A 17,507-nucleotide genomic window follows, 5' to 3' on the forward strand; every position below is an offset into this window, starting at 1 on the left:
AACACAAAACAAAGTTCTTGTTATTTTAGAAAAATTCAAAATGACTTCAGTTATTTAAATAAAAAAATTAAAACCTTTACGACTTAAATATTAATAAGAAATGGAAAACAGCTATATTTTAAAGAAGTAACAAAAGTATAAAAAAATCAAAAAATCTGCGTCGACCGGGAGTCGAACCCGGAACTAGTGCTTGGAAGGCACCAATGCTAACCGTTACACCATCGACGCTTCTTTAGAACCGGATTGTAAAATCCAACAATTAGTAATTACCTCTTATATAACAAAGTCGAACAAACACGAAATTACAATTTGGGTTGCGCAAGCAGAGTGGCGCAGCGGAAGCGTGCTGGGCCCATAACCCAGAGGTCGATGGATCGAAACCATCCTCTGCTAAGCAAAGCTGTGATCGTATAGTGGTTAGTACTTCACGTTGTGGCCGTGACAACCCAGGTTCGAATCCTGGTCACAGCAATTTTACCGAACACAAAACAAGGTTCTTGATATTTTAGAACAATTCAAAATGACTTCAGTTATTTAAATAAAAAAAATTAAAACCTTCACGACTTAAATATTAATAAGAAATGGAAAACAGCTATATTTTAAAGAAGTAACAAAAGTATAAAAAATCAAAACATCTGCGTCGACCGGGAGTCGAACCCGGAACTAGTGCTTGGAAGGCACCAATGCTAACCGTTACACCATCGACGCTTCGTTAGAACCGGATTGTAAAATCCAACAATTAGTAATTACCTCTTATATAACAAAGTCGAACAATACACGAAATTACAATTATGGGTTGCGCAAGCAGAGTGGCGCAGCGGAAGCGTGCTGGGCCCATAACCCAGAGGTCGATGGATCGAAACCATCCTCTGCTATGCAAAGCTGTGATCGTATAGTGGTTAGTACTTCACGTTGTGGCCGTGACAACCCAGGTTCGAATCCTGGTCACAGCATTTGTACCGAACACAACACAAAACAATGTTCTTGATATTTTAGAACAATTCAAAATGACTTCAGTTATTTAAATAAAGATTAAAACCTTCACGACTTAAATATTAATAAGAAATGGAAAACAGCTATATTTTAAAGAAGTAACAAAAGTATACAAAAAATCAAAACATCTGCGTCGACCGGGAGTCGAACCCGGAACTAGTGCTTGGAAGGCACCAATGCTAACCGTTACACCATCGACGCTTCTTTAGAACCGGATTGTAAAATCCAACAATTAGTAATTACCTCTTATATAACAAAGTCGAACAATACACAAAATTACAATTTTGGGTTGCGCAAGCAGAGTGGCGCAGCGGAAGCGTGCTGGGCCCATAACCCAGAGGTCGATGGATCGAAACCATCCTCTGCTAAGCAAAGCTGTGATCGTATAGTGGTTAGTACTTCACGTTGTGGCCGTGACAACCCAGGTTCGAATCCTGGTCACAGCAATTTTACCGAACACAAAACAAAGTTCTTGATATTTAGAACAATTCAAAATGACTTCAGTTATTTAAATAAAAAAATAAAACCTTCACGACTTAAATATTAATAAGAAATGGAAAACAGCTATATTTTAAAGAATAACAAAAGTATAAAAAAATCAAAAATCTGCGTCGACCGGGAGTCGAACCCGGAACTAGTGCTTGGAAGGCACCAATGCTAACCGTTACACCATCGACGCTTCGTTAGAACCGGATTGTAAAATCCAACAATTAGTAATTACCTCTTATATAACAAAGTCGAACAATACACGAAATTACAATTATGGGTTGCGCAAGCAGAGTGGCGCAGCGGAAGCGTGCTGGGCCCATAACCCAGAGGTCGATGGATCGAAACCATCCTCTGCTAAGCAAAGCTGTGATCGTATAGTGGTTAGTACTTCACGTTGTGGCCGTGACAACCCAGGTTCGAATCCTGGTCACAGCAATTTACCGAACACAAAAACAAGTTCTTGTATTTAGAAAATTCAAAATGATTTCAGTTATTTAAATAAAGAATTAAAACCTTCACGACTTAAATATTAATAAGAAATGGAAAACAGCTATATTTTAAAGAAGTAACAAAAGTATAAAAAAATCAAAAATCTGCGTCGACCGGGAGTCGAACCCGGAACTAGTGCTTGGAAGGCACCAATGCTAACCGTTACCATCGACGCTTCTTTAGAACCGGATTGTAAAATCCAACAATTAGTAATTACCTCTTATATAACAAAGTCGAACAATACACGAAATTACAATTATGGGTTGCGCAAGCAGAGTGGCGCAGCGGAAGCGTGCTGGGCCCATAACCCAGAGGTCGATGGATCGAAACCATCCTCTGCTAATGCAAAGCTGTGATCGTATAGTGGTTAGTACTTCACGTTGTGGCCGTGACAACCCAGGTTCGAATCCTGGTCACAGCATTTGTACCAACACAACACAACAAAACAAAGTTCTTGATATTAGAAAAATTTAAAATGACTTCAGTTATTTAATAAAAAAATTTAAAACCTTCACGACTTAAATATTAATAAGAAATGGAAAAAGCTATATTTTAAAGAATTAACAAAAGTATAAAAAAATCAAAAAATCTGCGTCGACCGGGAGTCGAACCCGGAACTAGTGCTTGGAAGGCACCAATGCTAACCGTTACACCATCGACGCTTCGTTAGAACCGGATTGTAAAATCCAACAATTAGTAATTACCTCTTATATAACAAAGTCGAACAATACACAAAATTACAATTATGGGTTGCGCAAGCAGAGTGGCGCAGCGGAAGCGTGCTGGGCCCATAACCCAGAGGTCGATGGATCGAAACCATCCTCTGCTATGCAAAGCTGTGATCGTATAGTGGTTAGTACTTCACGTTGTGGCCGTGACAACCCAGGTTCGAATCCTGGTCACAGCAATTTTACCGAACACAAAACAAGTTCTTGTTATTTTAGAAAATTCAAAATGACTTCAGTTATTTAAATAAAAAAATTAAAACCTTCACGACTTAAATATTAATAAGAAATGGAAAACAGCTATATTTTAAAGAAGTAACAAAAGTATAAAAAAATCAAAACATCTGCGTCGACCGGGAGTCGAACCCGGAACTAGTGCTTGGAAGGCACCAATGCTAACCGTTACACCATCGACGCTTCTTTAGAACCGATTGTAAAATCCAACAATTAGTAATTACCTCTTATATAACAAAGTCGAACAATACACAAAATTACAATTTGGGTTGCGCAAGCAGAGTGGCGCAGCGGAAGCGTGCTGGGCCCATAACCCAGAGGTCGATGGATCGAAACCATCCTCTGCTAAGCAAAGCTGTGATCGTATAGTGGTTAGTACTTCACGTTGTGGCCGTGACAACCCAGGTTCGAATCCTGGTCACAGCAATTTTACCGAACACAAAACAAGGTTCTTGATTTTAGAACAATTCAAAATGACTTCAGTTATTTAAATAAAAAAAATAAAACCTTCACGACTTAAATATTAATAAGAAATGGAAAACAGCTATATTTTAAAATTAACAAAAGTATAAAAAAATCAAAAAATCTGCGTCGACCGGGAGTCGAACCCGGAACTAGTGCTTGGAAGGCACCAATGCTAACCGTTACACCATCGACGCTTCGTTAGAACCGGATTGTAAAATCCAACAATTAGTAATTACCTCTTATATAACAAAGTCGAACAATACACGAAATTACAATTTGGGTTGCGCAAGCAGAGTGGCGCAGCGGAAGCGTGCTGGGCCCATAACCCAGAGGTCGATGGATCGAAACCATCCTCTGCTATGCAAAGCTGTGATCGTATAGTGGTTAGTACTTCACGTTGTGGCCGTGACAACCCAGGTTCGAATCCTGGTCACAGCATTTGTACCGAACACAACACAAAACAAGTTCTTGTTATTTTAGAAAATTCAAAACGATTTCAGTTATTTAAATAAAAAAATTAAAACCTTCACGACTTAAATATTAATAAGAAATGGAAAACAGCTATATTTTAAAGAAGTAACAAAAGTATAAAAAAATCAAAACATCTGCGTCGACCGGGAGTCGAACCCGGAACTAGTGCTTGGAAGGCACCAATGCTAACCGTTACACCATCGACGCTTCGTTAGAACCGGATTGTAAAATCCAACAATTAGTAATTACCTCTTATATAACAAAGTCGAACAATACACGAAATTACAATTATGGGTTGCGCAAGCAGAGTGGCGCAGCGGAAGCGTGCTGGGCCCATAACCCAGAGGTCGATGGATCGAAACCATCCTCTGCTAAGCAAAGCTGTGATCGTATAGTGGTTAGTACTTCACGTTGTGGCCGTGACAACCCAGGTTCGAATCCTGGTCACAGCATTTTACCGAACACAACAACACAAAACAAAGTTCTTGTTATTTTAGAAAAAATTCAAAATGACTTCAGTTATTTAAATAAAAAAATTAAAACCTTTACGACTTAAATATTAATAAGAAATGGAAAACAGCTATATTTTAAAGAAGTAACAAAAGTATAAAAAAATCAAAACATCTGCGTCGACCCGGGAGTCGAACCCGGAACTAGTGCTTGGAAGGCACCAATGCTAACCGTTACACCATCGACGCTTCTTTAGAACGGATTGTAAAATCCAACAATTAGTAATTACCTCTTATATAACAAAGTCGAACAATACAAAATTACAATTTGGGTTGCGCAAGCAGAGTGGCGCAGCGGAAGCGTGCTGGGCCCATAACCCAGAGGTCGATGGATCGAAACCATCCTCTGCTAAGCAAAGCTGTGATCGTATAGTGGTTAGTACTTCACGTTGTGGCCGTGACAACCCAGGTTCGAATCCTGGTCACAGCATTTTACCGAACACAAAACAATGTTCTTGATATTTTAGAACAATTCAAAATGACTTCAGTTATTTAAATAAAAAAAATTAAAACCTTCACGACTTAAATATTAATAAGAAATGGAAAACAGCTATATTTTAAAGAAGTAACAAAAGTAAAAAAATCAAAACATCTGCGTCGACCGGGAGTCGAACCCGGAACTAGTGCTTGGAAGGCACCAATGCTAACCGTTACACCATCGACGCTTGTTTAGAACGGATTGTAAAATCCAACAATTAGTAATTACCTCTTATATAACAAAGTCGAACAATACACAAAATTACAATTTTGGGTTGCGCAAGCAGAGTGGCGCAGCGGAAGCGTGCTGGGCCCATAACCCAGAGGTCGATGGATCGAAACCATCCTCTGCTATGCAAAGCTGTGATCGTATAGTGGTTAGTACTTCACGTTGTGGCCGTGACAACCCAGGTTCGAATCCTGGTCACAGCATTTGTACCGAACACAAAACAAGTTCTTGATATTTTAGAAAAATTCAAAATGACTTCAGTTATTTAAATAAAAATTTTAAAACCTTCACGACTTAAATATTAATAAGAAATGGAAAACAGCTATATTTTAAAGAATTAACAAAAGTATAAAAAATCAAAACATCTGCGTCGACCGGGAGTCGAACCCGGAACTAGTGCTTGGAAGGCACCAATGCTAACCGTTACCCATCGACGCTTCGTTAGAAACGGATTGTAAATCCAACAATTAGTAATTACCTCTTATATAACAAAGTCGAACAATACACGAAATTACAATTATGGTTGCGCAAGCAGAGTGGCGCAGCGGAAGCGTGCTGGGCCCATAACCCAGAGGTCGATGGATCGAAACCATCCTCTGCTATGCAAAGCTGTGATCGTATAGTGGTTAGTACTTCACGTTGTGGCCGTGACAACCCAGGTTCGAATCCTGGTCACAGCACAACACAACACAAAACAAAGTTCTTGTTATTTTAGAAAAATTTAAAATGACTTCAGTTATTTAAATAAAAAAATTTAAAACCTTTACGACTTAAATATTAATAAGAAATGGAAAACAGCTTATTTTAAAGAATAACAAAAGTATAAAAAAATCAAAACATCTGCGTCGACCGGGAGTCGAACCCGGAACTAGTGCTTGGAAGGCACCAATGCTAACCGTTACCATCGACGCTTCGTTAGAAACGGATTGTAAAATCCAACAATTAGTAATTACCTCTTATATAACAAAGTCGAACAATACACGAAATTACAATTTTGGGTTGCGCAAGCAGAGTGGCGCAGCGGAAGCGTGCTGGGCCCATAACCCAGAGGTCGATGGATCGAAACCATCCTCTGCTATGCAAAGCTGTGATCGTATAGTGGTTAGTACTTCACGTTGTGGCCGTGACAACCCAGGTTCGAATCCTGGTCACAGCATTTTACCGAACACAAAACAAGTTCTTGATATTTTAGAAAATTCAAAAGATTTCAGTTATTTAAATAAAATTTAAAACCTTCACGACTTAAATATTAATAAGAAATGGAAAACAGCTATATTTTAAAGAATTAACAAAAGTATAAAAAAATCAAAAAATCTGCGTCGACCGGGAGTCGAACCGGAACTAGTGCTTGGAAGGCACCAATGCTAACCGTTACACCATCGACGCTTCTTTAGAACCGGATTGTAAAATCCAACAATTAGTAATTACCTCTTATATAACAAAGTCGAACAATACACAAAATTACAATTTGGGTTGCGCAAGCAGAGTGGCGCAGCGGAAGCGTGCTGGGCCCATAACCCAGAGGTCGATGGATCGAAACCATCCTCTGCTAAGCAAAGCTGTGATCGTATAGTGGTTAGTACTTCACGTTGTGGCCGTGACAACCCAGGTTCGAATCCTGGTCACAGCATTTGTACCGAACACAACACAACACAACACAACACAACACAACACAAAACAAAGTTCTTGTTATTTTAGAAAAAAATTAAAATGACTTCAGTTATTTAAATAAAAAAATTTAAAACCTTTACGACTTAAATATTAATAAGAAATGGAAAACAGCTATATTTTAAAGAAGTAACAAAAGTATAAAAATCAAAACATCTGCGTCGACCGGGAGTCGAACCCGGAACTAGTGCTTGGAAGGCACCAATGCTAACCGTTACACCATCGACGCTTCTTTAGAACCGGATTGTAAAATCCAACAATTAGTAATTACCTCTTATATAACAAGTCGAACAATACACAAAATTACAATTTTGGGTTGCGCAAAGAGTGGCGCAGCGGAAGCGTGCTGGGCCCATAACCCAGAGGTCGATGGATCGAAACCATCCTCTGCTAAGCAAAGCTGTGATCGTATAGTGGTTAGTACTTCACGTTGTGGCCGTGACAACCCAGGTTCGAATCCTGGTCACAGCAATTTACCGAACACAAAACAAGGTTCTTGATATTTTAGAAAATTCAAAACGATTTAAGTTATTTAATAAAAATTTTAAAACCTTCACGACTTAAATATTAATAAGAAATGGAAAACAGCTATATTTTAAAGAATTAACAAAAGTATAAAAAAATCAAAAAATCTGCGTCGACCGGGAGTCGAACCCGGAACTAGTGCTTGGAAGGCACCAATGCTAACCGTTACACCATCGACGCTTCTTAGAACCGGATTGTAAAATCCAAATTAGTAATTACCTCTTATATAACAAAGTCGAACAATACACAAAATTACAATTGGGTTGCGCAAGCAGAGTGGCGCAGCGGAAGCGTGCTGGGCCCATAACCCAGAGGTCGATGGATCGAAACCATCCTCTGCTAAGCAAAGCTGTGATCGTATAGTGGTTAGTACTTCACGTTGTGGCCGTGACAACCCAGGTTCGAATCCTGGTCACAGCAATTTCACCAACCGAACACAAAACAAGGTTCTTGATATTTCAGAAAAGTTCAAAACGATTTAAGTTATTTAAATAAAAATTTTAAAACCTTCACGACTTAAATATTAATAAGAAATGGAAAACAGCTATATTTTAAAGAATTAACAAAAGTATAAAAAAATCAAAAATCTGCGTCGACCGGGAGTCGAACCCGGAACTAGTGCTTGGAAGGCACCAATGCTAACCGTTACACCATCGACGCTTCGTTAGAACCGGATTGTAAAATCCAACAATTAGTAATTACCTCTTATATAACAAAGTCGAACAATACACAAAATTACAATTTGGGTTGCGCAAGCAGAGTGGCGCAGCGGAAGCGTGCTGGGCCCATAACCCAGAGGTCGATGGATCGAAACCATCCTCTGCTATGCAAAGCTGTGATCGTATAGTGGTTAGTACTTCACGTTGTGGCCGTGACAACCCAGGTTCGAATCCTGGTCACAGCATTTGTACCGAACACAACACAAAAAGTTCTTGTTATTTTAGAAAATTCAAAACGATTTCAGTTATTTAATAAAAAAAAACCTTCACGACTTAAATATTAATAAGAAATGGAAAACAGCTATATTTTAAAGAAGTAACAAAAGTATAAAAAAATCAAAACATCTGCGTCGACCGGGAGTCGAACCCGGAACTAGTGCTTGGAAGGCACCAATGCTAACCGTTACACCATCGACGCTTCGTTAGAACCGGATTGTAAAATCCAATTAGTAATTACCTCTTATATAACAAAGTCGAACAATACACGAAATTACAATTATGGGTTGCGCAAGCAGAGTGGCGCAGCGGAAGCGTGCTGGGCCCATAACCCAGAGGTCGATGGATCGAAACATCCTCTGCTAAGCAAAGCTGTGATCGTATAGTGGTTAGTACTTCACGTTGTGGCCGTGACAACCCAGGTTCGAATCCTGGTCACAGCATTTGTACCGAACACAACAACAAAACAAAGTTCTTGTTATTTTAGAAAAAATTTAAAATGACTTCAGTTATTTAAATAAAAAAATTTAAAACCTTTACGACTTAAATATTAATAAGAAATGGAAAACAGCTATATTTTAAAGAAGTAACAAAAGTATAAAAAATCAAAACATCTGCGTCGACCGGGAGTCGAACCCGGAACTAGTGCTTGGAAGGCACCAATGCTAACCGTTACACCATCGACGCTTCTTTAGAACCGGATTGTAAAATCCAACAATTAGTAATTACCTCTTATATAACAAAGTCGAACAATACACAAATTACAATTTGGGTTGCGCAAGCAGAGTGGCGCAGCGGAAGCGTGCTGGGCCCATAACCCAGAGGTCGATGGATCGAAACCATCCTCTGCTAAGCAAAGCTGTGATCGTATAGTGGTTAGTACTTCACGTTGTGGCCGTGACAACCCAGGTTCGAATCCTGGTCACAGCAATTTTACCGAACACAAAACAAGGTTCTTGATATTTTAGAAAAATTCAAATGACTTCAGTTATTTAAATAAAAAAAATAAAACCTACACGACTTAAATATTAATAAGAAATGGAAAACAGCTATATTTTAATGAATTAACAAAAGTATAAAAAAATAAAAAAATCTGCGTCGACCGGGAGTCGAACCCGGAACTAGTGCTTGGAAGGCACCAATGCTAACCGTTACACCATCGACGCTTCTTTAGAACCGGATTGTAAAATCCAACAATTAGTAATTACCTCTTATATAACAAAGTCGAACAATACACAAAATTACAATTTTGGGTTGCGCAAGCAGAGTGGCGCAGCGGAAGCGTGCTGGGCCCATAACCCAGAGGTCGATGGATCGAAACCATCCTCTGCTATGCAAAGCTGTGATCGTATAGTGGTTAGTACTTCACGTTGTGGCCGTGACAACCCAGGTTCGAATCCTGGTCACAGCATTTGTACCGAACACAACACAAAACAATGTTCTTGATATTTTAGAACAATTCAAAATGACTTCAGTTATTTAAATAAAAAAAAATAAAACCTTCACGACTTAAATATTAATAAGAAATGGAAAACAGCTATATTTTAAAGAAGTAACAAAAGTATAAAAAAATCAAAACATCTGCGTCGACCGGGAGTCGAACCCGGAACTAGTGCTTGGAAGGCACCAATGCTAACCGTTACACCATCGACGCTTCTTTAGAACCGGATTGTAAAATCCAACAATTAGTAATTACCTCTTATATAACAAAGTCGAACAATACACAAAATTACAATTTTGGGTTGCGCAAGCAGAGTGGCGCAGCGGAAGCGTGCTGGGCCCATAACCCAGAGGTCGATGGATCGAAACCATCCTCTGCTAAGCAAAGCTGTGATCGTATAGTGGTTAGTACTTCACGTTGTGGCCGTGACAACCCAGGTTCGAATCCTGGTCACAGCAATTTTACCGAACACAAAACAAGGTTCTTGATATTTTAGAACAATTCAAAATGACTTCAGTTATTTAAATAAAAAAAAAAAAACCTTGGAAAACAGCTATATTTTAAAGAATTAACAAAAGTATAAAAAAATCAAAACATCTGCGTCGACCGGGAGTCGAACCCGGAACTAGTGCTTGGAAGGCACCAATGCTAACCGTTACACCATCGACGCTTCGTTAGAACCGGATTGTAAAATCCAACAATTAGTAATTACCTCTTATATAACAAAGTCGAACAATACACGAAATTACAATTATGGGTTGCGCAAGCAGAGTGGCGCAGCGGAAGCGTGCTGGGCCCATAACCCAGAGGTCGATGGATCGAAACCATCCTCTGCTAAGCAAAGCTGTGATCGTATAGTGGTTAGTACTTCACGTTGTGGCCGTGACAACCCAGGTTCGAATCCTGGTCACAGCATTTCTACCGAACACAACACAACACAACACAACACAAAACAAAGTTCTTGTTATTTTAGAAAAAATTTAAAATGACTTCAGTTATTTAAATAAAAAAAATTAAAACCTTTACGACTTAAATATTAATAAGAAATGGAAAACAGCTATAATTTAAAGAAGTAACAAAAGTATAGAAAAATCAAAACATCTGCGTCGACCGGGGGTCGAACCCGGAACTAGTGCTTGGAAGGCACCAATGCTAACCGTTACACCATCGACGCTTCTTTAGAACCGGATTGTAAAATCCAACAATTAGCAATTACCTCTTATATAACAAAGTCGAACAATACACAAAATTACAATTTTGGGTTGCGCAAGCAGAGTGGCGCAGCGGAAGCGTGCTGGGCCCATAACCCAGAGGTCGATGGATCGAAACCATCCTCTGCTAAGCAAAGCTGTGATCGTATAGTGGTTAGTACTTCACGTTGTGGCCGTGACAACCCAGGTTCGAATCCTGGTCACAGCAATTTACCGAACACAAAACAAGGTTCTTGATATTTCAGAAAAGTTCAAAACGATTTCAGTTAATTGAATAAAGAATTTTAAAACCTTCACGACTTAAATATTAATAAGAAATGGAAAACAGCTATATTTTAATGAATTAACAAAAGTATAAAAAAATCAAAAAATCTGCGTCGACCGGGAGCAGAACCCGGAACTAGTGCTTGGAAGGCACCAATGCTAACCGTTACACCATCGACGCTTCGTTAGAACCGGATTGTAAAATCCAACAATTAGTAATTACCTCTTATATAACAAAGTCGAACAATACACGAAATTACAATTATGGGTTGCGCAAGCAGAGTGGCGCAGCGGAAGCGTGATGGGCCCATAACCCAGAGGTCGATGGATCGAAACCATCCTCTGCTATGCAAAGCTGTGATCGTATAGTGGTTAGTACTTCACGTTGTGGCCGTGACAACCCAGGTTCGAATCCTGGTCACAGCATTTGTACCGAACACAACACAACACAAAACAAAGTTCTTGTTATTTTAGAAAAAAATTAAAATGACTTCAGTTATTTAAATAAAAAAAATTAAAACCTTTACGACTTAAATATTAATAAGAAATAAAAAAAATTAAAACCTTTACGACTTAAATATTAATAAGAAATGGAAAACAGCTATATTTTAATGAATTAACAAAAGTATAAAAAAATCAAAAAATCTGCGTCGACCGGGAGTCGAACCCGGAACTAGTGCTTGGAAGGCACCAATGCTAACCGTTACACCATCGACGCTTCGTTAGAACCGGATTGTAAAATCCAACAATTAGTAATTACCTCTTATATAACAAAGTCGAACAATACACGAAATTACAATTATGGGTTGCGCAAGCAGAGTGGCGCAGCGGAAGCGTGCTGGGCCCATAACCCAGAGGTCGATGGATCGAAACCATCCTCTGCAATGCAAAGCTGTGATCGTATAGTGGTCAGTACTTCACGTTGTGGCCGTGACAACCCAGGTTCGAATCCTGGTCACAGCATTTGTACCTAACACAACACAAAACAAAGTTCTTGTTATTTTAGAAAAATTTAAAATGACTTTAGTTATTTAAATAAAAAAATTTAAAACCTTTACGACTTAAATATTAATAAGAAATGGAAAAAAAGCTATATTTTAATGAATTAACAAAAGTATAAAAAAATCAAAAAATCTGCGTCGACCGGGAGTCGAACCCGGAACTAGTGCTTGGAAGGCACCAATGCTAACCGTTACACCATCGACGCTTCGTTAGAACCGGATTGTAAAATCCAACAATTAGTAATTACCTCTTATATAACAAAGTCGAACAATACACGAAATTACAATTATGGTTTGCGCAAGCAGAGTGGCGCAGCGGAAGCGTGCTGGGCCCATAACCCAGAGGTCGATGGATCGAAACCATCCTCTGCTATGCAAAGCTGTGATCGTATAGTGGTCAGTACTTCACGTTGTGGCCGTGACAACCCAGGTTCGAATCCTGGTCACAGCATTTGTACCGAACACAACACAACACAACACAAAACAAAGTTCTTGTTATTTTAGAAAAATTCAAAATGACTTCAGTTATTTAAATAAAAAAATTAAAACCTTCACGACTTAAATATTAATAAGAAATGGAAAACAGCTATATTTTAAAGAAGTAACAAAAGTATAAAAAGTATAAAAAAATCAAAACATCTGCGTCGACCGGGAGTCGAACCCGGAACTAGTGCTTGGAAGGCACCAATGCTAACCGTTACACCATCGACGCTTCTTTAGAACCGGATTGTAAAATCCAACAATTAGTAATTACCTCTTATATAACAAAGTCGAACAAACACGAAATTACAATTATGGGTTGCGCAAGCAGAGTGGCGCAGCGGAAGCGTGCTGGGCCCATAACCCAGAGGTCGATGGATCGAAACCATCCTCTGCTAAGCAAAGCTGTGATCGTATAGTGGTTAGTACTTCACGTTGTGGCCGTGACAACCCAGGTTCGAATCCTGGTCACAGCAATTTTACCGAACACAAAACAAGGTTCTTGATATTTTAGAACAATTCAAAATGACTTCAGTTATTTAAATAAAAAAAATAAAACCTTCACGACTTAAATATTAATAAGAAATGGAAAACAGCTATATTTTAAAGAAGTAACAAAAGTATAAAAAAATCAAAACATCTGCGTCGACCGGGAGTCGAACCCGGAACTAGTGCTTGGAAGGCACCAATGCTAACCGTTACACCATCGACGCTTCGTTAGAACCGGATTGTAAAATCCAACAATTAGTAATTACCTCTTATATAACAAAGTCGAACAATACACGAAATTACAATTATGGGTTGCGCAAGCAGAGTGGCGCAGCGGAAGCGTGCTGGGCCCATAACCCAGAGGTCGATGGATCGAAACCATCCTCTGCTATGCAAAGCTGTGATCGTATAGTGGTTAGTACTTCACATTGTGGCCGTGACAACCCAGGTTCGAATCCTTGTCACAGCATTTGTACCGAACACAACACAAAACAAAGTTCTTGTTATTTTAGAAAAGTTCAAAACGATTTCAGTTATTTGAATAAAGAATTTTAAAACCTTCACGACTTAAATATTAATAAGAAATGGAAAACAGCTATATTTTAAAGAAGTAACAAAAGTATAAAAAAATCAAAACATCTGCGTCGACCGGGAGTCGAACCCGGAACTAGTGCTTGGAAGGCACCAATGCTAACCGTTACACCATCGACGCTTCTTTAGAACCGGATTGTAAAATCCAACAATTAGTAATTACCTCTTATATAACAAAGTCGAACAATACACAAAATTACAATTTTGGGTTGCGCAAGCAGAGTGGCGCAGCGGAAGCGTGCTGGGCCCATAACCCAGAGGTCGATGGATCGAAACCATCCTCTGCTAAGCAAAGCTGTGATCGTATAGTGGTTAGTACTTCACGTTGTGGCCGTGACAACCCAGGTTCGAATCCTGGTCACAGCAATTTTACCGAACACAAAACAAGGTTCTTGATATTTTAGAACAATTCAAAATGACTTCAGTTATTTAAATAAAAAAAAATAAAACCTTCACGACTTAAATATTAATAAGAAATGGAAAACAGCTATATTTTAATGAATTAACAAAAGTATAAAAAAATCAAAAAATCTGCGTCGACCGGGAGTCGAACCCGGAACTAGTGCTTGGAAGGAACTAATGCTAACCGTTACACCATCGACGCTTCGTTAGAACCGGATTGTAAAATCCAACAATTAGTAATTACCTCTTATATAACAAAGTCGAACAATACACGAAATTACAATTATGGGTTGCGCAAGCAGAGTGGCGCAGCGGAAGCGTGCTGGGCCCATAACCCAGAGGTCGATGGATCGAAACCATCCTCTGCTAAGCAAAGCTGTGATCGTATAGTGGTTAGTACTTCACGTTGTGGCCGTGACAACCCAGGTTCGAATCCTGGTCACAGCAATTTACCGAACACAAAACAAGGTTCTTGATATTTCAGAAAAGTTCAAAACGATTTCAGTTAATTGAATAAAGAATTTTAAAACCTTCACGACTTAAATATTAATAAGAAATGGAAAACAGCTATATTTTAATGAATTAACAAAAGTATAAAAAAATCAAAAAATCTGCGTCGACCGGGAGCAGAACCCGGAACTAGTGCTTGGAAGGCACCAATGCTAACCGTTACACCATCGACGCTTCTTTAGAACCGGATTGTAAAATCCAACAATTAGTAATTACCTCTTATATAACAAAGTCGAACAATACACGAAATTACAATTATGGGTTGCGCAAGCAGAGTGGCGCAGCGGAAGCGTGCTGGGCCCATAACCCAGAGGTCGATGGATCGAAACCATCCTCTGCAATGCAAAGCTGTGATCGTATAGTGGTCAGTACTTCACGTTGTGGCCGTGACAACCCAGGTTCGAATCCTGGTCACAGCATTTGTACCTAACACAACACAACACAACACAAAACAAAGTTCTTGTTATTTTAGAAAAATTTAAAATGACTTCAGTTATTTAAATAAAAAAATTTAAAACCTTTACGACTTAAATATTAATAAGAAATGGAAAAAAAGCTATATTTTAATGAATTAACAAAAGTATAAAAAAATCAAAAAATCTGCGTCGACCGGGAGTCGAACCCGGAACTAGTGCTTGGAAGGCACCAATGCTAACCGTTACACCATCGACGCTTCGTTAGAACCGGATTGTAAAATCCAACAATTAGTAATTACCTCTTATATAACAAAGTCGAACAATACACGAAATTACAATTATGGGTTGCGCAAGCAGAGTGGCGCAGCGGAAGCGTGCTGGGCCCATAACCCAGAGGTCGATGGATCGAAACCATCCTCTGCTATGCAAAGCTGTGATCGTATAGTGGTCAGTACTTCACGTTGTGGCCGTGACAACCCAGGTTCGAATCCTGGTCACAGCATTTGTACCGAACACAACACAACACAACATAACACAACACAAAGTTCTTGTTATTTTAGAAAAATTCAAAATGACTTCAGTTATTTAAATAAAAAAATTAAAACCTTCACGACTTAAATATTAATAAGAAATGGAAAACAGCTATATTTTAAAGAAGTAACAAAAGTATAAAAAAATCAAAACATCTGCGTCGACCGGGAGTCGAACCCGGAACTAGTGCTTGGAAGGCACCAATGCTAACCGTTACACCATCGACGCTTCTTTAGAACCGGATTGTAAAATCCAACAATTAGTAATTACCTCTTATATAACAAAGTCGAACAATACACAAAATTACAATTTTGGGTTGCGCAAGCAGAGTGGCGCAGCGGAAGCGTGCTGGGCCCATAACCCAGAGGTCGATGGATCGAAACCATCCTCTGCTAAGCAAAGCTGTGATCGTATAGTGGTTAGTACTTCACGTTGTGGCCGTGACAACCCAGGTTCGAATCCTGGTCACAGCAATTTTACCGAACACAAAACAAGGTTCTTGATATTTTAGAACAATTCAAAATGACTTCAGTTATTTAAATAAAAAAAAATAAAACCTTCACGACTTAAATATTAATAAGAAATGGAAAACAGCTATATTTTAATGAATTAACAAAAGTATAAAAAAATCAAAAAATCTGCGTCGACCGGGAGTCGAACCCGGAACTAGTGCTTGGAAGGCACCAATGCTAACCGTTACACCATCGACGCTTCTTTAGAACCGGATTGTAAAATCCAACAATTAGTAATTACCTCTTATATAACAAAGTCGAACAATACACAAAATTACAATTTTGGGTTGCGCAAGCAGAGTGGCGCAGCGGAAGCGTGCTGGGCCCATAACCCAGAGGTCGATGGATCGCAACCATCCTCTGCTATGCAAAGCTGTGATCGTATAGTGGTTAGTACTTCACGTTGTGGCCGTGACAACCCAGGTTCGAATCCTGGTCACAGCATTTGTACCGAACACAACACAACACAAAACAAAGTTCTTGTTATTTTAGAAAAAAATTAAAATGACTTCAGTTATTTAAATAAAAAAAGCCGTGACAACCCAGGTTCGAATCCTGGTCACAGCAATTTTACCGAACACAAAACAAGGTTCTTGATATTAAAGAACAATTCAAAATGACTTCAGTTATTTAAATAAAAAAAATTAAAACCTTCACGACTTAAATATTAATAAGAAATGGAAAACAGCTATATTTTAAAGAAGTAACAAAAGTATAAAAAAATCAAAACATCTGCGTCGACCGGGAGTCGAACCCGGAACTAGTGCTTGGAAGGCACCAATGCTAACCGTTACACCATCGACGCTTCGTTAGAACCGGATTGTAAAATCCAACAATTAGTAATTACCTCTTATATAACAAAGTCGAACAATACACAAAATTACAATTTTGGGTTGCGCAAGCAGAGTGGCGCAGCGGAAGCGTGCTGGGCCCATAACCCAGAGGTCGATGGATCGAAACCATCCTCTGCTAAGCAAAGCTGTGATCGTATAGTGGTTAGTACTTCACGTTGTGGCCGTGACAACCCAGGTTCGAATCCTGGTCACAGCAATTTTACCGAACACAAAACAAGGTTCTTGATATTTTAGAACAATTCAAAATGACTTCAGTTATTTAAATAAAAAAAATTAAAACCTTCACGACTTAAATATTAATAAGAAATGGAAAACAGCTATATTTTAAAGAAGTAACAAAAGTATAAAAAAATCAAAACATCTGCGTCGACCGGGAGTCGAACCCGGAACTAGTGCTTGGAAGGCACCAATGCTAACCGTTACACCATCGACGCTTCGTTAGAAACGGATTGTAAAATCCAACAATTAGTAATTACCTCTTATATAACAAAGTCGAACAATACACGAAATTACAATTTTGGGTTGCGCAAGCAGAGTGGCGCAGCGGAAGCCTGCTGGGCCCATAACCCAGAGGTCGATGGATCGAAACCATCCTC

At 38.9% G+C, this 17,507-nt stretch overlaps 96 non-coding genes across 96 annotated transcripts; 66 read left to right on the forward strand and 30 right to left on the reverse strand.

Annotated features, from left to right (window-relative positions):
* Window positions 1-156: 156 nt before the first annotated feature.
* Trnag-ucc (transfer RNA glycine (anticodon UCC)) lies at window positions 157-228 on the reverse strand. Its single transcript has one exon. It is a non-coding gene; the product is annotated as a tRNA-Gly (tRNA).
* A 93-nt stretch (window positions 229-321) lies between these two features.
* Trnam-cau (transfer RNA methionine (anticodon CAU)) lies at window positions 322-393 on the forward strand. Its single transcript has one exon. It is a non-coding gene; the product is annotated as a tRNA-Met (tRNA).
* A 6-nt stretch (window positions 394-399) lies between these two features.
* Trnah-gug (transfer RNA histidin (anticodon GUG)) lies at window positions 400-471 on the forward strand. Its single transcript has one exon. It is a non-coding gene; the product is annotated as a tRNA-His (tRNA).
* A 165-nt stretch (window positions 472-636) lies between these two features.
* Window positions 637-708, reverse strand: Trnag-ucc (transfer RNA glycine (anticodon UCC)). The gene has a single exon. It is a non-coding gene; the product is annotated as a tRNA-Gly (tRNA).
* Window positions 709-803: 95 nt separating this feature from the next.
* Trnam-cau (transfer RNA methionine (anticodon CAU)) lies at window positions 804-875 on the forward strand. Its single transcript has one exon. It is a non-coding gene; the product is annotated as a tRNA-Met (tRNA).
* A 6-nt stretch (window positions 876-881) lies between these two features.
* On the forward strand, window positions 882-953 carry Trnah-gug (transfer RNA histidin (anticodon GUG)). The gene has a single exon. It is a non-coding gene; the product is annotated as a tRNA-His (tRNA).
* A 169-nt stretch (window positions 954-1,122) lies between these two features.
* Window positions 1,123-1,194, reverse strand: Trnag-ucc (transfer RNA glycine (anticodon UCC)). The gene has a single exon. It is a non-coding gene; the product is annotated as a tRNA-Gly (tRNA).
* Window positions 1,195-1,289: 95 nt separating this feature from the next.
* Trnam-cau (transfer RNA methionine (anticodon CAU)) lies at window positions 1,290-1,361 on the forward strand. Its single transcript has one exon. It is a non-coding gene; the product is annotated as a tRNA-Met (tRNA).
* A 6-nt stretch (window positions 1,362-1,367) lies between these two features.
* Window positions 1,368-1,439, forward strand: Trnah-gug (transfer RNA histidin (anticodon GUG)). Its single transcript has one exon. It is a non-coding gene; the product is annotated as a tRNA-His (tRNA).
* Window positions 1,440-1,600: 161 nt separating this feature from the next.
* Window positions 1,601-1,672, reverse strand: Trnag-ucc (transfer RNA glycine (anticodon UCC)). The gene has a single exon. It is a non-coding gene; the product is annotated as a tRNA-Gly (tRNA).
* A 95-nt stretch (window positions 1,673-1,767) lies between these two features.
* Window positions 1,768-1,839, forward strand: Trnam-cau (transfer RNA methionine (anticodon CAU)). The gene has a single exon. It is a non-coding gene; the product is annotated as a tRNA-Met (tRNA).
* A 6-nt stretch (window positions 1,840-1,845) lies between these two features.
* Trnah-gug (transfer RNA histidin (anticodon GUG)) lies at window positions 1,846-1,917 on the forward strand. Its single transcript has one exon. It is a non-coding gene; the product is annotated as a tRNA-His (tRNA).
* Window positions 1,918-2,241: 324 nt separating this feature from the next.
* Trnam-cau (transfer RNA methionine (anticodon CAU)) lies at window positions 2,242-2,313 on the forward strand. Its single transcript has one exon. It is a non-coding gene; the product is annotated as a tRNA-Met (tRNA).
* A 7-nt stretch (window positions 2,314-2,320) lies between these two features.
* Trnah-gug (transfer RNA histidin (anticodon GUG)) lies at window positions 2,321-2,392 on the forward strand. Its single transcript has one exon. It is a non-coding gene; the product is annotated as a tRNA-His (tRNA).
* A 169-nt stretch (window positions 2,393-2,561) lies between these two features.
* Window positions 2,562-2,633, reverse strand: Trnag-ucc (transfer RNA glycine (anticodon UCC)). The gene has a single exon. It is a non-coding gene; the product is annotated as a tRNA-Gly (tRNA).
* A 95-nt stretch (window positions 2,634-2,728) lies between these two features.
* Trnam-cau (transfer RNA methionine (anticodon CAU)) lies at window positions 2,729-2,800 on the forward strand. Its single transcript has one exon. It is a non-coding gene; the product is annotated as a tRNA-Met (tRNA).
* Window positions 2,801-2,806: 6 nt separating this feature from the next.
* On the forward strand, window positions 2,807-2,878 carry Trnah-gug (transfer RNA histidin (anticodon GUG)). The gene has a single exon. It is a non-coding gene; the product is annotated as a tRNA-His (tRNA).
* Window positions 2,879-3,041: 163 nt separating this feature from the next.
* Window positions 3,042-3,113, reverse strand: Trnag-ucc (transfer RNA glycine (anticodon UCC)). The gene has a single exon. It is a non-coding gene; the product is annotated as a tRNA-Gly (tRNA).
* Window positions 3,114-3,206: 93 nt separating this feature from the next.
* On the forward strand, window positions 3,207-3,278 carry Trnam-cau (transfer RNA methionine (anticodon CAU)). Its single transcript has one exon. It is a non-coding gene; the product is annotated as a tRNA-Met (tRNA).
* A 6-nt stretch (window positions 3,279-3,284) lies between these two features.
* Trnah-gug (transfer RNA histidin (anticodon GUG)) lies at window positions 3,285-3,356 on the forward strand. The gene has a single exon. It is a non-coding gene; the product is annotated as a tRNA-His (tRNA).
* A 161-nt stretch (window positions 3,357-3,517) lies between these two features.
* Trnag-ucc (transfer RNA glycine (anticodon UCC)) lies at window positions 3,518-3,589 on the reverse strand. The gene has a single exon. It is a non-coding gene; the product is annotated as a tRNA-Gly (tRNA).
* A 94-nt stretch (window positions 3,590-3,683) lies between these two features.
* Trnam-cau (transfer RNA methionine (anticodon CAU)) lies at window positions 3,684-3,755 on the forward strand. The gene has a single exon. It is a non-coding gene; the product is annotated as a tRNA-Met (tRNA).
* A 6-nt stretch (window positions 3,756-3,761) lies between these two features.
* Trnah-gug (transfer RNA histidin (anticodon GUG)) lies at window positions 3,762-3,833 on the forward strand. The gene has a single exon. It is a non-coding gene; the product is annotated as a tRNA-His (tRNA).
* Window positions 3,834-4,001: 168 nt separating this feature from the next.
* Window positions 4,002-4,073, reverse strand: Trnag-ucc (transfer RNA glycine (anticodon UCC)). Its single transcript has one exon. It is a non-coding gene; the product is annotated as a tRNA-Gly (tRNA).
* Window positions 4,074-4,168: 95 nt separating this feature from the next.
* On the forward strand, window positions 4,169-4,240 carry Trnam-cau (transfer RNA methionine (anticodon CAU)). Its single transcript has one exon. It is a non-coding gene; the product is annotated as a tRNA-Met (tRNA).
* Window positions 4,241-4,246: 6 nt separating this feature from the next.
* On the forward strand, window positions 4,247-4,318 carry Trnah-gug (transfer RNA histidin (anticodon GUG)). The gene has a single exon. It is a non-coding gene; the product is annotated as a tRNA-His (tRNA).
* A 173-nt stretch (window positions 4,319-4,491) lies between these two features.
* Window positions 4,492-4,564, reverse strand: Trnag-ucc (transfer RNA glycine (anticodon UCC)). Its single transcript has one exon. It is a non-coding gene; the product is annotated as a tRNA-Gly (tRNA).
* Window positions 4,565-4,655: 91 nt separating this feature from the next.
* On the forward strand, window positions 4,656-4,727 carry Trnam-cau (transfer RNA methionine (anticodon CAU)). Its single transcript has one exon. It is a non-coding gene; the product is annotated as a tRNA-Met (tRNA).
* A 6-nt stretch (window positions 4,728-4,733) lies between these two features.
* On the forward strand, window positions 4,734-4,805 carry Trnah-gug (transfer RNA histidin (anticodon GUG)). Its single transcript has one exon. It is a non-coding gene; the product is annotated as a tRNA-His (tRNA).
* A 163-nt stretch (window positions 4,806-4,968) lies between these two features.
* Window positions 4,969-5,040, reverse strand: Trnag-ucc (transfer RNA glycine (anticodon UCC)). The gene has a single exon. It is a non-coding gene; the product is annotated as a tRNA-Gly (tRNA).
* Window positions 5,041-5,134: 94 nt separating this feature from the next.
* On the forward strand, window positions 5,135-5,206 carry Trnam-cau (transfer RNA methionine (anticodon CAU)). The gene has a single exon. It is a non-coding gene; the product is annotated as a tRNA-Met (tRNA).
* A 6-nt stretch (window positions 5,207-5,212) lies between these two features.
* Window positions 5,213-5,284, forward strand: Trnah-gug (transfer RNA histidin (anticodon GUG)). Its single transcript has one exon. It is a non-coding gene; the product is annotated as a tRNA-His (tRNA).
* A 327-nt stretch (window positions 5,285-5,611) lies between these two features.
* On the forward strand, window positions 5,612-5,683 carry Trnam-cau (transfer RNA methionine (anticodon CAU)). Its single transcript has one exon. It is a non-coding gene; the product is annotated as a tRNA-Met (tRNA).
* Window positions 5,684-5,689: 6 nt separating this feature from the next.
* Trnah-gug (transfer RNA histidin (anticodon GUG)) lies at window positions 5,690-5,761 on the forward strand. The gene has a single exon. It is a non-coding gene; the product is annotated as a tRNA-His (tRNA).
* A 326-nt stretch (window positions 5,762-6,087) lies between these two features.
* On the forward strand, window positions 6,088-6,159 carry Trnam-cau (transfer RNA methionine (anticodon CAU)). The gene has a single exon. It is a non-coding gene; the product is annotated as a tRNA-Met (tRNA).
* Window positions 6,160-6,165: 6 nt separating this feature from the next.
* Window positions 6,166-6,237, forward strand: Trnah-gug (transfer RNA histidin (anticodon GUG)). The gene has a single exon. It is a non-coding gene; the product is annotated as a tRNA-His (tRNA).
* A 324-nt stretch (window positions 6,238-6,561) lies between these two features.
* On the forward strand, window positions 6,562-6,633 carry Trnam-cau (transfer RNA methionine (anticodon CAU)). Its single transcript has one exon. It is a non-coding gene; the product is annotated as a tRNA-Met (tRNA).
* A 6-nt stretch (window positions 6,634-6,639) lies between these two features.
* Trnah-gug (transfer RNA histidin (anticodon GUG)) lies at window positions 6,640-6,711 on the forward strand. Its single transcript has one exon. It is a non-coding gene; the product is annotated as a tRNA-His (tRNA).
* A 195-nt stretch (window positions 6,712-6,906) lies between these two features.
* On the reverse strand, window positions 6,907-6,978 carry Trnag-ucc (transfer RNA glycine (anticodon UCC)). Its single transcript has one exon. It is a non-coding gene; the product is annotated as a tRNA-Gly (tRNA).
* A 170-nt stretch (window positions 6,979-7,148) lies between these two features.
* Trnah-gug (transfer RNA histidin (anticodon GUG)) lies at window positions 7,149-7,220 on the forward strand. Its single transcript has one exon. It is a non-coding gene; the product is annotated as a tRNA-His (tRNA).
* A 162-nt stretch (window positions 7,221-7,382) lies between these two features.
* Trnag-ucc (transfer RNA glycine (anticodon UCC)) lies at window positions 7,383-7,454 on the reverse strand. The gene has a single exon. It is a non-coding gene; the product is annotated as a tRNA-Gly (tRNA).
* A 90-nt stretch (window positions 7,455-7,544) lies between these two features.
* Trnam-cau (transfer RNA methionine (anticodon CAU)) lies at window positions 7,545-7,616 on the forward strand. The gene has a single exon. It is a non-coding gene; the product is annotated as a tRNA-Met (tRNA).
* A 6-nt stretch (window positions 7,617-7,622) lies between these two features.
* Window positions 7,623-7,694, forward strand: Trnah-gug (transfer RNA histidin (anticodon GUG)). Its single transcript has one exon. It is a non-coding gene; the product is annotated as a tRNA-His (tRNA).
* A 168-nt stretch (window positions 7,695-7,862) lies between these two features.
* Trnag-ucc (transfer RNA glycine (anticodon UCC)) lies at window positions 7,863-7,934 on the reverse strand. The gene has a single exon. It is a non-coding gene; the product is annotated as a tRNA-Gly (tRNA).
* Window positions 7,935-8,028: 94 nt separating this feature from the next.
* On the forward strand, window positions 8,029-8,100 carry Trnam-cau (transfer RNA methionine (anticodon CAU)). The gene has a single exon. It is a non-coding gene; the product is annotated as a tRNA-Met (tRNA).
* A 6-nt stretch (window positions 8,101-8,106) lies between these two features.
* On the forward strand, window positions 8,107-8,178 carry Trnah-gug (transfer RNA histidin (anticodon GUG)). The gene has a single exon. It is a non-coding gene; the product is annotated as a tRNA-His (tRNA).
* Window positions 8,179-8,339: 161 nt separating this feature from the next.
* On the reverse strand, window positions 8,340-8,411 carry Trnag-ucc (transfer RNA glycine (anticodon UCC)). The gene has a single exon. It is a non-coding gene; the product is annotated as a tRNA-Gly (tRNA).
* A 169-nt stretch (window positions 8,412-8,580) lies between these two features.
* Trnah-gug (transfer RNA histidin (anticodon GUG)) lies at window positions 8,581-8,652 on the forward strand. The gene has a single exon. It is a non-coding gene; the product is annotated as a tRNA-His (tRNA).
* Window positions 8,653-8,824: 172 nt separating this feature from the next.
* Trnag-ucc (transfer RNA glycine (anticodon UCC)) lies at window positions 8,825-8,896 on the reverse strand. Its single transcript has one exon. It is a non-coding gene; the product is annotated as a tRNA-Gly (tRNA).
* Window positions 8,897-8,989: 93 nt separating this feature from the next.
* Window positions 8,990-9,061, forward strand: Trnam-cau (transfer RNA methionine (anticodon CAU)). Its single transcript has one exon. It is a non-coding gene; the product is annotated as a tRNA-Met (tRNA).
* Window positions 9,062-9,067: 6 nt separating this feature from the next.
* On the forward strand, window positions 9,068-9,139 carry Trnah-gug (transfer RNA histidin (anticodon GUG)). The gene has a single exon. It is a non-coding gene; the product is annotated as a tRNA-His (tRNA).
* A 164-nt stretch (window positions 9,140-9,303) lies between these two features.
* Trnag-ucc (transfer RNA glycine (anticodon UCC)) lies at window positions 9,304-9,375 on the reverse strand. The gene has a single exon. It is a non-coding gene; the product is annotated as a tRNA-Gly (tRNA).
* Window positions 9,376-9,470: 95 nt separating this feature from the next.
* On the forward strand, window positions 9,471-9,542 carry Trnam-cau (transfer RNA methionine (anticodon CAU)). The gene has a single exon. It is a non-coding gene; the product is annotated as a tRNA-Met (tRNA).
* Window positions 9,543-9,548: 6 nt separating this feature from the next.
* On the forward strand, window positions 9,549-9,620 carry Trnah-gug (transfer RNA histidin (anticodon GUG)). The gene has a single exon. It is a non-coding gene; the product is annotated as a tRNA-His (tRNA).
* Window positions 9,621-9,791: 171 nt separating this feature from the next.
* Trnag-ucc (transfer RNA glycine (anticodon UCC)) lies at window positions 9,792-9,863 on the reverse strand. Its single transcript has one exon. It is a non-coding gene; the product is annotated as a tRNA-Gly (tRNA).
* Window positions 9,864-9,958: 95 nt separating this feature from the next.
* Trnam-cau (transfer RNA methionine (anticodon CAU)) lies at window positions 9,959-10,030 on the forward strand. Its single transcript has one exon. It is a non-coding gene; the product is annotated as a tRNA-Met (tRNA).
* Window positions 10,031-10,036: 6 nt separating this feature from the next.
* Window positions 10,037-10,108, forward strand: Trnah-gug (transfer RNA histidin (anticodon GUG)). The gene has a single exon. It is a non-coding gene; the product is annotated as a tRNA-His (tRNA).
* Window positions 10,109-10,248: 140 nt separating this feature from the next.
* Trnag-ucc (transfer RNA glycine (anticodon UCC)) lies at window positions 10,249-10,320 on the reverse strand. The gene has a single exon. It is a non-coding gene; the product is annotated as a tRNA-Gly (tRNA).
* A 95-nt stretch (window positions 10,321-10,415) lies between these two features.
* Trnam-cau (transfer RNA methionine (anticodon CAU)) lies at window positions 10,416-10,487 on the forward strand. Its single transcript has one exon. It is a non-coding gene; the product is annotated as a tRNA-Met (tRNA).
* A 6-nt stretch (window positions 10,488-10,493) lies between these two features.
* Trnah-gug (transfer RNA histidin (anticodon GUG)) lies at window positions 10,494-10,565 on the forward strand. The gene has a single exon. It is a non-coding gene; the product is annotated as a tRNA-His (tRNA).
* Window positions 10,566-10,752: 187 nt separating this feature from the next.
* On the reverse strand, window positions 10,753-10,824 carry Trnag-ucc (transfer RNA glycine (anticodon UCC)). Its single transcript has one exon. It is a non-coding gene; the product is annotated as a tRNA-Gly (tRNA).
* Window positions 10,825-10,919: 95 nt separating this feature from the next.
* Window positions 10,920-10,991, forward strand: Trnam-cau (transfer RNA methionine (anticodon CAU)). The gene has a single exon. It is a non-coding gene; the product is annotated as a tRNA-Met (tRNA).
* Window positions 10,992-10,997: 6 nt separating this feature from the next.
* On the forward strand, window positions 10,998-11,069 carry Trnah-gug (transfer RNA histidin (anticodon GUG)). The gene has a single exon. It is a non-coding gene; the product is annotated as a tRNA-His (tRNA).
* Window positions 11,070-11,401: 332 nt separating this feature from the next.
* Window positions 11,402-11,473, forward strand: Trnam-cau (transfer RNA methionine (anticodon CAU)). Its single transcript has one exon. It is a non-coding gene; the product is annotated as a tRNA-Met (tRNA).
* A 6-nt stretch (window positions 11,474-11,479) lies between these two features.
* Window positions 11,480-11,551, forward strand: Trnah-gug (transfer RNA histidin (anticodon GUG)). Its single transcript has one exon. It is a non-coding gene; the product is annotated as a tRNA-His (tRNA).
* Window positions 11,552-11,771: 220 nt separating this feature from the next.
* Window positions 11,772-11,843, reverse strand: Trnag-ucc (transfer RNA glycine (anticodon UCC)). Its single transcript has one exon. It is a non-coding gene; the product is annotated as a tRNA-Gly (tRNA).
* Window positions 11,844-11,938: 95 nt separating this feature from the next.
* On the forward strand, window positions 11,939-12,010 carry Trnam-cau (transfer RNA methionine (anticodon CAU)). The gene has a single exon. It is a non-coding gene; the product is annotated as a tRNA-Met (tRNA).
* Window positions 12,011-12,016: 6 nt separating this feature from the next.
* Window positions 12,017-12,088, forward strand: Trnah-gug (transfer RNA histidin (anticodon GUG)). The gene has a single exon. It is a non-coding gene; the product is annotated as a tRNA-His (tRNA).
* A 172-nt stretch (window positions 12,089-12,260) lies between these two features.
* Trnag-ucc (transfer RNA glycine (anticodon UCC)) lies at window positions 12,261-12,332 on the reverse strand. Its single transcript has one exon. It is a non-coding gene; the product is annotated as a tRNA-Gly (tRNA).
* A 95-nt stretch (window positions 12,333-12,427) lies between these two features.
* Trnam-cau (transfer RNA methionine (anticodon CAU)) lies at window positions 12,428-12,499 on the forward strand. Its single transcript has one exon. It is a non-coding gene; the product is annotated as a tRNA-Met (tRNA).
* Window positions 12,500-12,505: 6 nt separating this feature from the next.
* Trnah-gug (transfer RNA histidin (anticodon GUG)) lies at window positions 12,506-12,577 on the forward strand. Its single transcript has one exon. It is a non-coding gene; the product is annotated as a tRNA-His (tRNA).
* Window positions 12,578-12,766: 189 nt separating this feature from the next.
* Window positions 12,767-12,838, reverse strand: Trnag-ucc (transfer RNA glycine (anticodon UCC)). Its single transcript has one exon. It is a non-coding gene; the product is annotated as a tRNA-Gly (tRNA).
* A 94-nt stretch (window positions 12,839-12,932) lies between these two features.
* Window positions 12,933-13,004, forward strand: Trnam-cau (transfer RNA methionine (anticodon CAU)). The gene has a single exon. It is a non-coding gene; the product is annotated as a tRNA-Met (tRNA).
* Window positions 13,005-13,010: 6 nt separating this feature from the next.
* On the forward strand, window positions 13,011-13,082 carry Trnah-gug (transfer RNA histidin (anticodon GUG)). The gene has a single exon. It is a non-coding gene; the product is annotated as a tRNA-His (tRNA).
* Window positions 13,083-13,247: 165 nt separating this feature from the next.
* On the reverse strand, window positions 13,248-13,319 carry Trnag-ucc (transfer RNA glycine (anticodon UCC)). Its single transcript has one exon. It is a non-coding gene; the product is annotated as a tRNA-Gly (tRNA).
* Window positions 13,320-13,414: 95 nt separating this feature from the next.
* Trnam-cau (transfer RNA methionine (anticodon CAU)) lies at window positions 13,415-13,486 on the forward strand. Its single transcript has one exon. It is a non-coding gene; the product is annotated as a tRNA-Met (tRNA).
* Window positions 13,487-13,735: 249 nt separating this feature from the next.
* Trnag-ucc (transfer RNA glycine (anticodon UCC)) lies at window positions 13,736-13,807 on the reverse strand. Its single transcript has one exon. It is a non-coding gene; the product is annotated as a tRNA-Gly (tRNA).
* A 95-nt stretch (window positions 13,808-13,902) lies between these two features.
* On the forward strand, window positions 13,903-13,974 carry Trnam-cau (transfer RNA methionine (anticodon CAU)). The gene has a single exon. It is a non-coding gene; the product is annotated as a tRNA-Met (tRNA).
* Window positions 13,975-13,980: 6 nt separating this feature from the next.
* On the forward strand, window positions 13,981-14,052 carry Trnah-gug (transfer RNA histidin (anticodon GUG)). Its single transcript has one exon. It is a non-coding gene; the product is annotated as a tRNA-His (tRNA).
* A 166-nt stretch (window positions 14,053-14,218) lies between these two features.
* Window positions 14,219-14,290, reverse strand: Trnag-ucc (transfer RNA glycine (anticodon UCC)). Its single transcript has one exon. It is a non-coding gene; the product is annotated as a tRNA-Gly (tRNA).
* Window positions 14,291-14,385: 95 nt separating this feature from the next.
* Window positions 14,386-14,457, forward strand: Trnam-cau (transfer RNA methionine (anticodon CAU)). Its single transcript has one exon. It is a non-coding gene; the product is annotated as a tRNA-Met (tRNA).
* Window positions 14,458-14,463: 6 nt separating this feature from the next.
* Window positions 14,464-14,535, forward strand: Trnah-gug (transfer RNA histidin (anticodon GUG)). Its single transcript has one exon. It is a non-coding gene; the product is annotated as a tRNA-His (tRNA).
* Window positions 14,536-14,867: 332 nt separating this feature from the next.
* On the forward strand, window positions 14,868-14,939 carry Trnam-cau (transfer RNA methionine (anticodon CAU)). The gene has a single exon. It is a non-coding gene; the product is annotated as a tRNA-Met (tRNA).
* Window positions 14,940-14,945: 6 nt separating this feature from the next.
* Trnah-gug (transfer RNA histidin (anticodon GUG)) lies at window positions 14,946-15,017 on the forward strand. Its single transcript has one exon. It is a non-coding gene; the product is annotated as a tRNA-His (tRNA).
* A 182-nt stretch (window positions 15,018-15,199) lies between these two features.
* Window positions 15,200-15,271, reverse strand: Trnag-ucc (transfer RNA glycine (anticodon UCC)). The gene has a single exon. It is a non-coding gene; the product is annotated as a tRNA-Gly (tRNA).
* A 95-nt stretch (window positions 15,272-15,366) lies between these two features.
* Window positions 15,367-15,438, forward strand: Trnam-cau (transfer RNA methionine (anticodon CAU)). The gene has a single exon. It is a non-coding gene; the product is annotated as a tRNA-Met (tRNA).
* Window positions 15,439-15,444: 6 nt separating this feature from the next.
* On the forward strand, window positions 15,445-15,516 carry Trnah-gug (transfer RNA histidin (anticodon GUG)). Its single transcript has one exon. It is a non-coding gene; the product is annotated as a tRNA-His (tRNA).
* Window positions 15,517-15,701: 185 nt separating this feature from the next.
* Trnag-ucc (transfer RNA glycine (anticodon UCC)) lies at window positions 15,702-15,773 on the reverse strand. Its single transcript has one exon. It is a non-coding gene; the product is annotated as a tRNA-Gly (tRNA).
* Window positions 15,774-15,868: 95 nt separating this feature from the next.
* Window positions 15,869-15,940, forward strand: Trnam-cau (transfer RNA methionine (anticodon CAU)). The gene has a single exon. It is a non-coding gene; the product is annotated as a tRNA-Met (tRNA).
* A 6-nt stretch (window positions 15,941-15,946) lies between these two features.
* On the forward strand, window positions 15,947-16,018 carry Trnah-gug (transfer RNA histidin (anticodon GUG)). The gene has a single exon. It is a non-coding gene; the product is annotated as a tRNA-His (tRNA).
* Window positions 16,019-16,184: 166 nt separating this feature from the next.
* On the reverse strand, window positions 16,185-16,256 carry Trnag-ucc (transfer RNA glycine (anticodon UCC)). Its single transcript has one exon. It is a non-coding gene; the product is annotated as a tRNA-Gly (tRNA).
* Window positions 16,257-16,429: 173 nt separating this feature from the next.
* Window positions 16,430-16,501, forward strand: Trnah-gug (transfer RNA histidin (anticodon GUG)). Its single transcript has one exon. It is a non-coding gene; the product is annotated as a tRNA-His (tRNA).
* A 289-nt stretch (window positions 16,502-16,790) lies between these two features.
* Trnag-ucc (transfer RNA glycine (anticodon UCC)) lies at window positions 16,791-16,862 on the reverse strand. Its single transcript has one exon. It is a non-coding gene; the product is annotated as a tRNA-Gly (tRNA).
* A 95-nt stretch (window positions 16,863-16,957) lies between these two features.
* Trnam-cau (transfer RNA methionine (anticodon CAU)) lies at window positions 16,958-17,029 on the forward strand. The gene has a single exon. It is a non-coding gene; the product is annotated as a tRNA-Met (tRNA).
* A 6-nt stretch (window positions 17,030-17,035) lies between these two features.
* On the forward strand, window positions 17,036-17,107 carry Trnah-gug (transfer RNA histidin (anticodon GUG)). Its single transcript has one exon. It is a non-coding gene; the product is annotated as a tRNA-His (tRNA).
* A 166-nt stretch (window positions 17,108-17,273) lies between these two features.
* On the reverse strand, window positions 17,274-17,345 carry Trnag-ucc (transfer RNA glycine (anticodon UCC)). Its single transcript has one exon. It is a non-coding gene; the product is annotated as a tRNA-Gly (tRNA).
* Window positions 17,346-17,507: the final 162 nt, after the last annotated feature.

This window comes from Ciona robusta, chromosome 9 (genome assembly GCF_009617815.1).
Source record: "Ciona robusta chromosome 9, ASM961781v2".
In the NCBI taxonomy this organism is placed as follows: Eukaryota; Metazoa; Chordata; class Ascidiacea; order Phlebobranchia; family Cionidae; genus Ciona; species Ciona robusta.